Here is a 12,239-nt window from a genome sequence, read left to right as displayed (position 1 = left end):
TGTATTGCATTCTCAGTCAAACCAGAACAAGGCTGACAACATCTCATGAATGGAATTGTACCTCCTCCCATCTCTGCCTGCCAACTGTCTGACTTTAAACTGTACCCATGAATTTCCTTTAGATCTTTGTTTTAAAGTGAAAAAAAAAAAAAAGCAGTCAACATACCTCAATCTTATTATCTCAACTATTTCCACTAATGCTACAGTTATGGTTACATTAATTTTTACCATCAAATAACAAATCACATCATCTTTCAGAACATAACAACCTCCATCCTCCCCACCTTCCACGTGATGCCTAGACCAATGCAAAATACATGGTTTCTGTCACACGCAGCCCTCAATTTCCATTCCAAACTTCCATAACACTCAATGTTTAGTCATTTGCAACAGAAACTTCTCTAGCTAGTTTTAAGTTGAAAGGATTTAGTATAGGAAATTAGGTGCTTTAAAACCATTGGAAGACCCCCTAAAACAACTTTTATGCTGAGTCTCAAGAATAAGATGATTTTGAAGTTAGACATGAAATAGGTGTTATTCTGAAGTAAGATACCATGGATAAGCCCAATATTTGCTGTTTCATAAAATCCAAATACTGCTATAACTTATCTCACTAGCAGAAGTATCAGATGTACTAGACTTCATTCCCACTATATGAGTGTGTCCGCTCTTTGGAAGCTAAGCCTGTTGGGAGCCTGAGCTATACCAGAGTCTGAGGAACATAGTCTTAACTTTTCAGTGTGTTGTCAGCCAAACATTGCCCAAGATGCTTAACATGGACTGAAGTGGGTCCATGTGTAATGTGTTCTAGGATCTAAAACACCTTCATAGTAAAGGAACCAAATGAATCATAGAAGATTAATGCTAAAAAATGCTAAGATGCCATTAAAAAGAGTATATACAATGACATAAACTAACTTATGATACATATATAAGGTTAAAATACAATCAATGATCAGAAAAAGCTGAGACACAGTTTCCTAAAGCTGGAAACTTTAGGAAAGAATTTTACAGAAGGAACTATTAAGGAAAAGAGTTTCAAAAATTGCCATTGAAGTTCCTTGAGCTTTTGCTGACACTAGAGGAGTATATGTGTAGGGCAGAACTTAGTAAAGCCAGGTAAAGATGAACAACTATCAGAATCTGCACAAGGAAGGGAGATATTTGAATTCCAACTAGTTACTGTGAAGATTCTTCAGTCGTCACCATGGTATTCAGTAGAGACCCCAGTGGGGTCAGATCCTGCAAACACACTGAGATATGTCTGGAATGAAGATTACCCTGCACAAGACATAGAAATTCTTGAAATAAGATTTAACAGATTCAAACTAATCCTCAGTTGTCTTTAAAGCAGGACATCAGCTTACTCAATAATGTAACTTCTCAGTGTCTAGCATACATTAAAAATTACTACACATGCAAAGAAGCAGAATATTATAATGCATAATCAGGAGAAAAATCAAGAAATATAAACAGAAGTTTTAATCAGCTTTTTTTGCTGCTGTGATTAAAAGATCTGACCAGAACAATTGTAGAGGAGGAAAAGTTTATTTGAGGGCCCATGGCTTCAGAGTTCTTGGTCCATGGAAGTCTGGCTCCATTCCTTGGGGCTCCAGTTGAGGCAGGGCATCATGAAGAAAGAGTGTGGCAGAGGAAAGCAGCTCATATGTTGATCAGAAAGCAGAGAGAGAGAGACTCCACTCACCAGATACAAATATATACCCCAAAGCCATGTCCCCAATTCCTACCTCTTCCAGCCACTGTTCATAGTCCTATTGGCATTCTGGTCTTCTAAGCTCCCACCAGAACAGCCATTAAGCTCTGCTTACAAGAATTTGCAGTATTTCCAGCGTGCACTGCTAAACATCTCAAAATTCCTCCCACCAATTCTAAAAAGTTCAAAAACCTTCTGAACCACATGGTCAGGTTAGTCACAGCAAAGGCCCCACTCCTGGTACCAATTTCTATGTTAGTCAGCTTTTTTATTGCTTTGACTGAAAGATCTTACCACAATTATAGAGGAGGAAAAGTTTATTTGCGGTCTCATGGTTTCAGATGTCTTAGTTCATAGAAGGCTGGCTCCATTCCTTCTGGCTCAAGGTGAAGCTAAACATCATGCATGAAGAGTGTGGCAAAGGGAAACAGCTCACATGTTGATCAGGAATCAGAGAGAGAGAGAGAGAGACAGAGCCAGAGACAAAGAGAGAGAGACAGACAAAGAGAGACTCCACTCACCAAATATAAATATATACCCCCAAATCATGCCCCTAATTCCCACCTCCTCTAGCCATACCCTACCACTTCAGTTACCACTCAGTGAACCCCTATCAGGGGATTAATTCTCTGATTGGGTTAAGACTCTTACAATCCAATCATTTCTCCGCTGAGTCTTTTTGCATTGTCTCACATGTGAACTTCTGGAAGACACCTCCCATCCAAACCATAACAGATAAAAATGTCAGAGGGAATATTGTAGCATATAAAGATGGTAAAACAACTATAATAAATATGCTTACTCTACTCAGGAATTTAAAAGGAAAACAAGAAATGCTGAAAAGAGAAATGGAAAATACAGGATAAAACCAACATGAGATGCCTGAAGAAGAAAGGCAGGTAAGCCAGGAGCAGTGATGCACGCCTGTAATCTCAACTACTTAGCAGGCTGAGGCAGAAGAATGCATATTCAAGGCCAGACTGGGCAACCTAGCAAGACCCTGTCCAAAAATAAAAAATGAAAAGGGCTGGGATGTAGCTCAGTGGTACAGATGTAGCTGGGATGTAGCACCCCTGGTTTCAATATGCAGTACAAAAAAAATGAATAAAAAAATGAACGATAGGTTTTATGAAATGAAAAATTTACAAATTCACAGGATAGGATAAAAATAAAATTATTAGACTTTACAGACATAAAAGGCACTGCCAGAGAATCTATTTGAATTGAAGCACAGAGGGAAGAAAAAAATTTACAGATTCAACTTCATTTATATGAAATTATAGGAAAGACGAATTGTATTTAAACTGATGAAAGTAGATCAGTGGTTACCAGGAGATAGTAGGGTGATTAATGGCTAAAGGCAAAGAATCTTATATTTATATTGGTGAGTATATTTATTAAAATGTATACAACTAAACACTTAAAATAGATACATTTTCTTATATGTAAATTATGCTTCAATAAAGATGATTTGAAAATAAATCAGGTAATTTCAATACTTTGCCCAAAATTAGAAATATTATTTAAAAATAAATTACCATTTATAACCACAACTAAAATTAAAATATACCTAGGAATAAATCAACCCAAAGTGTGCAATGCCTGTGTGTTAGCATATGTGTATGGATGTATGTTTTTCTCTATCAACCTATGCTTGCTTTTATTTTCTGTTAGTATTCTGGAGTTTTGTTTGTTTTCTTAATGGCCTCTCTGGCATAAAAGGATTTTGTTTCTATAATACATTTATTTTTTGTCTCTATAATACAAAGGGATTTTATTTCTGTAATGGATTTATATTTTCCTTCACTTTCTTTCTCATATTTGAAAACATTTCTTCCCAAATATTCTTATTGTCATGACACTTTGACCATTTTATTCTTTGAGATTCTTTTTTTCAGATTATTATATTTAAAGTCTTTGAAATTGGAAAACAGTGTCTGCCAATATACTTTTTAAACTTTTTAAAAAAATTTATTTGTTCTAATTAGTTGTATATGGTAGTAGAAAGCCTTTATACATTTTGATAGATCATACATAAATAGAGTATAATATCCCATTCTTCTGATTATACATATTGCAGTATCACATTGGTCATGCAGTCATCAATGCACGCAAGGTAGTAATATCTGTTTCACTCTACTATCATTCCTTCCCCCATATCCCTTCCCCTTTTCTTTGGGTGATTATTTATATGATACGGGTATTTCATTTGCTTTTAGCTTATGTACACTTCTGCAGTGACTTTAAGTATTTAGTTCCTATGTTGTTTTATTTTGAATTATTACACATTTTTAAATAAAACCTTAAAAATGTGAGAGTGGATGATAGGTTGTAAACTGGGGTCATTACATTTTGTTTCTGATTTTCTGTATGAAAAAAAATCTCACCAAATATTATTTTTTTTCTCCCTGAGCATTAGATTCTCCTGTATTTCTTTTAGGTTTTTATTTTAGATATTGAAGTAGCATTAAAGGAAGCCCTTAAATGGTAAGATTTTGATGATAAGGCGCAGCAATAGCTACCCTATGTTCATATTTATCCCACTTCTCTTCAGGAAGTTTCCCCTATCTAGGTTTATAATTCATAGAACCTGAGAGCAAAGAACGAACCTACCTTCTCTTCCAACCCTCTGTTCCCTGCTACCATGTGCTGTGCAGCTGAGTTCATGGAAGGTGCTCCATACTCTGTCCAGCTATGCCTCTAAATCACATCACTTAACTCAAGATACTTGAATGGAACTAGCAATTTGAGGAACAGTAGTTTCCCTCTTGAATTCTGAAAAATACATGTCAACTTTCAGATTTGTCCAGTTTGTTCCAGTTTCAATGTACTTGATCAGAGTTTTTATGCATTTCAGTATGTGGCTATTTCTTCATTCCTTGATGATCACAGAAATTTGCCTCCTACTTTTCATTCATTTTTGTTCTCAGTGAGTTCTAAGCAAGGAGATTGGAATAAAAATGCCACTGCCAATTTTCATATGCTAACTTAAAAGTTAACTGACTTCAAAAAACACACATGCGCGCGCATACACACACACACACACACACACACACACACACACACACACACAGACAGCAATTCCAGAAAAGAATTTACACACTAAATATACAGGTATGAAACAGACTTTCAAATTGTTTCAGTCCCACTCAGTCATATATTCACTTCAGTTCATACTGCTTAGATATAAAGGCTTATTTATCTTCTCTAATCAAGTTTACACAACCAGAATATCTCATAGCAATGGCAAGAACAGCAACCAGGTCGGGCATGCTGTGGTGCATGCCTGTAATCCCAGCAACTTGGGAGGCTGAAACAAGAGTATCCTGAGTTCAAAGCCAGCCTCAGCAATTTAATGAGGCCCTCAGTAACCAAGTGAGACCATCTCTAAATAAAATATATAAAAAAGGACTGGGGATGTGGCTCAGTTATTAGGCACCCCTGGGTTCAATTCCTGGTACAAACAAACAAACAAACAAAAACCCTCAGCAACCAGGAAATAGCCAGAAAATTTTTCCAGCAGAGATTTAATTGCATACATGAAGTTGAAACTAAATGAGAACAAATGCTAAAAATTCTGATTTTATTTGAATAGCAAAACAGTTCTAATTGTATAACTTTTATTTAACCTAAATCATTAAGTTTGAGTAGAATCCTTGAGAAAAACTTTTATCAGTATACAACAATTAAGTGAATTTATACTTGAAATGATAATGTAGTTCACTTATTTGAGAAATTAACCAAATAATTGCATTTAGTATTTAGAACATTCCTATGAACCCAATATAGCTCGTTTTAATGAAAAAGTGAGTTACCTCACCATTTCTAGCATCTACTTTCCTTTGTGAATGTCAATATTTGCAATCTCTAAGCCATTGCAGGTGCTTAGAGATCCAGGCTGAAAGAGCAGCCAACACTCTGCTGTTGGAACAAAAAAAAAATCGAGTCTAGAAGATTCCATTTGGCTACTAAATGCTCAATCCAGAAATCACATCACTTTTGCTCCTAAATAATTGGTCTGAACTGGTCACATGGTATCATCTGACCACATGGGGGGCCAAGAGCCCAATCATACCCTTCTCCAGAACTTGGAGACCAGCCTTTGATGACTATGGAAATTCCCCAGAAAAAATTTATATGCAGCTCTCCAAATATGAGATGATTAGCAAAAGCAACATGTTTTCTAAACTTTCTAAAGAGACAAGTTGTTATTACACTAAGCCATATCATAACTCTCAACATAGATAGGCAAGTTCATAAAATTTGAGGCATCCTTCCCAGCAGATATTTGAAGGACTTAAAAATCATTTTAGTTAAAAATTTTATACAAATAAAAATGTTCTTTAGGCAGAGATAAAGATTGGTTAAGGACAAGTATTGTCAAAGTTCTGATCAAGATTAAATACTGTGGGACAAGGATGAGTGACTCCCTGTTCTTTTCTCTTATACTTTCAACCCTTTGCTCTGTGAAATGTGCTTTTCTCAAGAGAAGATGAGTTCCTTCCTACTTATTCAGTCAACATCTGTATATTCTAAGTCTTGGCCTATAGGTTACAAAGTTGATGTCAAGGATACTGGAAGGGTTTTTCCACTCTGAACATTTATTCTTTTATTTATTTATTTTTTAGATTTATTTTTATTGTACACAAATGGGATACATACTCTTTCTCTGTTTGTACATGAAGTAAAGGCATACTTAGATGAACATTTATTCTTATTGCTACTTTAAAGTTTTAAAGGTTTCATCTTTGGCCAGTCGATTTTGCTTCAAAAATGTATTTTATAAGTAAAACTTATCTTCTGAAGAATTTCTAAGCTATCACAACATTATTTTGATTATTTTTAAAGTTTGCTCTAACATACTTTTTTTTATTATTCTTTGATTTATTGTACACAAATGGGGTACAACTTTCATTTCTCTGGTTGTATTTGAAGTAGAGTCACACCGTTTGTGTAATCATACATGTACATAAGATAATGATGTTTATCTCATTCTATTTTCTTTCCTTCCCCCTGCCCCCTCCCCAACCCTCATTTCCCTCTATACGATCCATCCTTCCTCCATTCTTCCCTTACCCCTCCCCTACGTTATGTATTATTATTCACTTATCAGAGAAATCATTCAGTCTTTGGTTTTTTTGGAATTGACTTATTTCACTTAGCATATTTTCCAACTCCATCCCATTTACCTGCAAATGCCATAATTTTATTCTTTATGACTGAATAATATTCCATTGTATTTGTTTATTTCTCCAACATATTGCTTTTTTAAATGACTTAATTTATTTGAAGAGTCTAATAATAAGTGATTCTATACTGATGAATGTAATTCTGGAGACTCTGATCATCGTTATTTCTCTGGGTGTGGATTCATTTATTATTATGCCATAGATTGCAATTCTCAAAAGTAGCAAGCAGCTATAACTTTCTATTCATTTCTGATGGTTAGTGATGACCCTTCACTAATACTGAGATCTTCAAATGTTTTCCAAGTTAACACTTTCAATTATAAAATAGAAAAATCATACAAAAACATTAGGAGAAACACAAAAATTTTCTTGACTCTTCAAAACAATTTCTTTAGGGAATTCCCCAAAGTTGTACTCTTCATGATATTCAGCCTCAAACAATGCACTAATGTTACCACAGTGTGGACAATGTCAAAGAAAGGTGTTGAACTATTTTTTCAAAATTCCTGTACTTTTTCTGGAAGAGACAAAGAAAGAAGATTTGAATGTTTTAAAATTTCAAGCTTATTATTTACCAGTCAATGATTTTTAGACAGTATAAAAGTAAAACCCTCTTTAGACATTGTATATATTTTAGTTATATTCTTAAATAAAATTGCTTTCATGATCAACAATTATTGAACTTATGATATTTATTATATAATGTCGTATTTAGTGAGCTTATATATTATACTAGCTGTTATCTTATGATTTATATTACTTTTCTAAAATTTTCAGCCATTAGACTATTAAAGAGTACCTTTTTAAAGTTTTTTGTCTTAAAAATAGGGGAAATGCAAAGTTAAGAATTTGAATAAAAAGATTTCTAGAGTCAGTCTAATTCTTGAAGTCAATAGTTATCCTAATTCATATGAACGTATCAAACCTACTTTCATTTATTTTGTCCTTTCAAAACATTGCCTCAAAATAAGCCTGAACAATATTTGTTTACCCCAGTTCCAGCAAGTCAAGTAACCCTCTGGCGTGCTCTTGGGAGTCTTCCCCAATGTTCACAGAGTTTCAAGGAGAAGCATTTGAAGGCATCATGAACCTTGCCAGAAGAGTTAGAAATACATCACCACTTTTGAGATTTCTTTACAAACAGTCCAAACTATGCAAAAAGAAATATTTGAGGAGAGTCATTTTAATATTAAGAGAGTGATGTAAAGGTGAAAAGTTCACAGGAGCAAAGTCTATGTCAGTTTGTAAATCACTCTATGTACTATCTTGATGCATTACAGGCATTCAATGGATATTTATTTACTAAATGAATGATTGAAATGTCCAGCATGATAGTGAAATAAATTACTGAATAACTCATTCAGCTAATGATTATAAGTTATTTTATTAGGAAAGTCTTCTTATACCATGACAGTGAGATATATGCTGATTCATTATCAATTAAAGAAAAAAATCAGAGGTATTAAATTTCCCCATGTAAATATCTCTACTGATGCTCTGTACTCTGTGTGTTTGTGTGTGTGTGTGTGTGTGTGTGTGTTTCTTTGAGTTACCATGTAGTATCCCTTCTTTTTAATTTAAAGGGCTGCCTTTGGTATTTCCTGTAGGGAAATTTTGCTATCAACAAATATTTTTTTCCATTCTTTTAACAATATTTCCTTCAACATAACATCAGGGTACCTGAAGGATAGTTTTTATTAACTACTTTTTTTTTTTTCTCTGAACATTGGCTATTTGTTTGGATGCTTCTCTTTTGTTGTTGTTAAAAATTGGGGAATTTAGATAATACACATCATTATCTTTATTTATAGTAGTTGTATTTTATAGTCACTGCAAATGCATAAGTGACTGATCTTACAGGAAGTATGTAGGTGTATTACATAGGTTGATCTTAACTTCTGAGAACAATCAATTCTGGTAGACTATTTATCTTATAAAATGTACAAAAAGATTCAGTTGGTTTAATCCTTGGACTGCTCAAATTTTTCACTACATTGTGCATTCACATTCATGTGACCCATGATAAAAGCACCTTACATATTGATTTTGGGGTTTCAAATAAATTTTAGCAAATAGGCCAATATAAAAAAATACAAAATATATGAATACTGGGAATTGAATATGTATAGTCACAACTGTAGGCTGAGATCTCCCACCTTCGATTTGTTACTGTTTTTTTGTTGTAGCTGCTGTGTGCTCAGAGAATTTCTAGGACTAATTTTTAAGGTATTTATTCCTTGCATTGTGCGCCAACTGTAATTTTTACTATTTATTTATCTGTCAGTCTTCCTACCAATCATTCTATCTATGTAATTGTTTGTATTTTTAAGTCAATTTGGAAGGGTAACCCCAGTCAGCACCATTTAGTGGTTAAATTTCCTTGAGCCAATGAATCTTCCACTCTTTTCTTCAGAGGTTTTTGTGCATGGAGGTCACACTTGCAAAGTTTAGCCTGTTTACATGTCTGCAGTAGTCTTTATTTCCTGATTGAACAGGTTGTCAAGGTCAGCCAGAGATAAGTAAATAACTGGCGATCCTTCCAGTCTTTGCTGGGCATTTGCAGGTACCTGGACTTCTAGAACTCTAGAAATAGGGTTTTTCAAAACCCTTTGGGATTATGTCATTTCCCAGATCTTCTTTACAGATTTTTGCTTAGCTTTTTATTTGTTCTCTTATTGCAACTATAGGCATCTATAATGTTAACTATTGCAGTTAATTATATTTGGTTTTTGACAATGACCTGAAAAAAGGACTTTCTGGAAGCTAAACTCAGGTTAGATACCAACAATATCCTGGAAATGCAACTTTTTCAGTGGGCTGTAAGTCTGGTTGGATAGTGACAACCTTCTGCAGATAGGGCATTATGAAGAGCTCCAAATCAATTAAGCCCCATCCAGTGACTGCAGACTGTCAGTCATCACAGCTACCATGCCATGGAACTGGGGATGGGAGAGCTGGATCTCTTCCTCAAATAAATTGCTACAGATCCCACTTTTGTTATGAAAGACTAGTGGTTTTTCCTAAACATTTTCTACATGTTGCATGACTTTGGTTAATTTCAAGTGTTCTAACAAGGTCGATTTTGATTTTTTTTGAGTATTTTCTTTGTTTTTCATAGTGAAAACTTAAAAATGTCCTTACTCTGTCATTCTGCAAATTTCACTTCAAGTGAGTATTTTTATCCCTTTGCTTGCAAACTAGTGTTTGTAATCTTCATCTTTCTTCACTATCATTCTGTGTCTTTCTTATATGCCTTCCCTTTCTAAACTGATAAGCTAACCAATTCTAATATAGTCACTTATTTTTTTTTTCATTTACTGAAAGGATTTTCAAGCACCCACAATAAGTACAATACTTTGCTATTTAATGTGGGAGGAAACTTCAGACACCCACTTTACCCTCCAGAGCCTGAACAGATGGAATAATACAAACATAATACAGATAAAACCAAAAATCAAATTATGCAATAAATTCCATCAAATGATAGCTATAGGTAATTCACAGAGTGCTAAGGAGTAACGTTCCATCTAAAGTATTTATGGAGTGCTTTTTAAAGTCATGGCATACAACTTAATATGTTCGTGGATGACAGTATTATCCCATCCTAATTTCTAAATGTGTATTTTTTACATGTCAACTTATCCAAAATGTTATGTGAATGGTAGCTTTTTAAAAGCACAGGCACAGGCTAATGGGAAGACATTAGAGCAGGTTTTCATTGCCCTTAAATCTTAAGGTACTAGTGATATCCTATGCAAATTTTTTGATATCATTATCATCCCTCATCATTTTTTCAAGGTAACGAAGTCATTTCATAGTTGCCTGTGACTGTTATTATCATCTATCTGGAAGGGTAAGGAAAGTATTTCACAGAGTTGGAGAAAACTGAAAGCAGAAGGTTTTCCATTAAGAGACTAACATTGCAGCTATTTTCATGATAAGAAAGTGTTAACTTTTATTTCATCTGTGAGCAAGCTGATCATGTCCATATTTGGTGCACTAGAAGATGTTGAATGAATAAATGGGGCATCTGTGGAAGCCCAAAGAGAACGAACTTCTTCCAAATAAGTGTCTGGGCAAAAATAAACAATCAAAGAACAGGTCTGTTCAAGTCCACCGTTGGCTCTAAAAATAGTTAGACATGAAAATAGAGTCAAGTGTTTCACAAAGTACCTTGGCAATAAGAAGTGCTCTCCAGTGAGGTGTAAGTCCTAGGAATTCAAAGAGTTGGGCAAAGCAACTAAATGGCTAAGTTATAAACACAGGTTGCTAAAGGGAGAAGCATTAGAAATAATGAGGGGCACGGTGGAACCCTGCACACAGCTCCATAAATCTGACTGACGTCAGCAAGACACAAAACAGCAGCCGAAACAAAGGATCTGAAAAACTTGCTGAAAAAAGGTCAGTGGGGGACTGTGAATAACTTAGCAGGAATAGTAATGGACAATGCCAACTAGTCTTTCTACGTGACCAGCCCATTACGAATTGAAAGTACTCAAATAAAGATGAAATACTAGACGTTAAAATGCATTTTGTGTGTTTACTGGAAGGTGGTTGATGTTAATCCTTTTAAATCTCTGTTCAGTATTAAAGCTTAAAGAACCCTTCACATGGCAGCAAGGAGTCATTTTTCAAAGGGGGTGTAATGGAAGGATAATCCTAATATTTGTTGCTTGATTTTGAGTCCTCATTCAGCCCATGTGAAATTGGGCCTCATTTTGTAGGTTGATTATGAAACATTATAAATCTCAAAATTTAGCCAAAGCATACACAAGAGTATGTTCCAAATTATCCATCATATGAAGTTAGGAGAGTCGGGACGATGAAGGCAGGCTCAGCTCCAATTATAATTTTGCCATTTCCTATAAATATGCTACTTTCAGGATGCCTTAAACTATTAAGAATTTTTAAAAATAACATACTTATTAAGCAGAATAAGTCTAGATAACACAACAAAACTACCACTTGAGACCTTGACTTCTGCATTGCTCCCCTGGGGACATTTTGTATAGTATAAAATAGCACAGCAGTCTCTTGTTCACTTAATTTGGTATAACAGCCCTTGAATTTAAAGCCAGGTCTGGTGATGCAAATCTGTAATTCTCCAAAACATGCCAGGAGAGGTGGTTAATTATATATATTCATTTAGTCAACCCATAGTACCCAGTGTTTTTTTTTTTTTAAGTAGCAGTCCAGTTGTTGCCGTGAATATATATTTTTAGATATGATTAACATTTAAATCAGTAGACTTTGAATAAAACAGAGGACAACCATACTGTGGGTGGGTCTCATCACTTAAAGGACTTAAAAGTCAAGTTCACCCAAGGAAGAAGAAA

At 34.6% G+C, this 12,239-nt stretch overlaps 1 long non-coding RNA gene across 3 annotated transcripts in view; it reads left to right on the top strand.

The window, feature by feature from the left end:
- Window positions 1-2,524: 2,524 nt before the first annotated feature.
- Window positions 2,525-12,239, top strand: part of LOC306660760 — a 32,511-nt gene continuing 22,796 nt past the window's right edge. For 2 of the 3 annotated variants that reach the window (XR_013763731.1, XR_013763732.1), the window contains exon 1: window positions 2,525-2,613. This is a non-coding gene — a long non-coding RNA (uncharacterized lncRNA). Of the gene's footprint in view, window positions 2,614-8,662; window positions 11,305-12,239 lie in introns of those variants that run through there. The other variant, XR_013763733.1, reaches the window with a different exon arrangement.

The sequence above is a fragment of the Sciurus vulgaris genome (genome assembly GCF_902686455.1).
Source record: "Sciurus vulgaris genome assembly, chromosome: 5".
Lineage (NCBI taxonomy): Eukaryota > Metazoa > Chordata > Mammalia > Rodentia > Sciuridae > Sciurus > Sciurus vulgaris.
The sequence above is the reverse complement of the archived record's forward strand: the minus strand, read 5'-3'. Positions and strand labels throughout refer to the sequence as shown.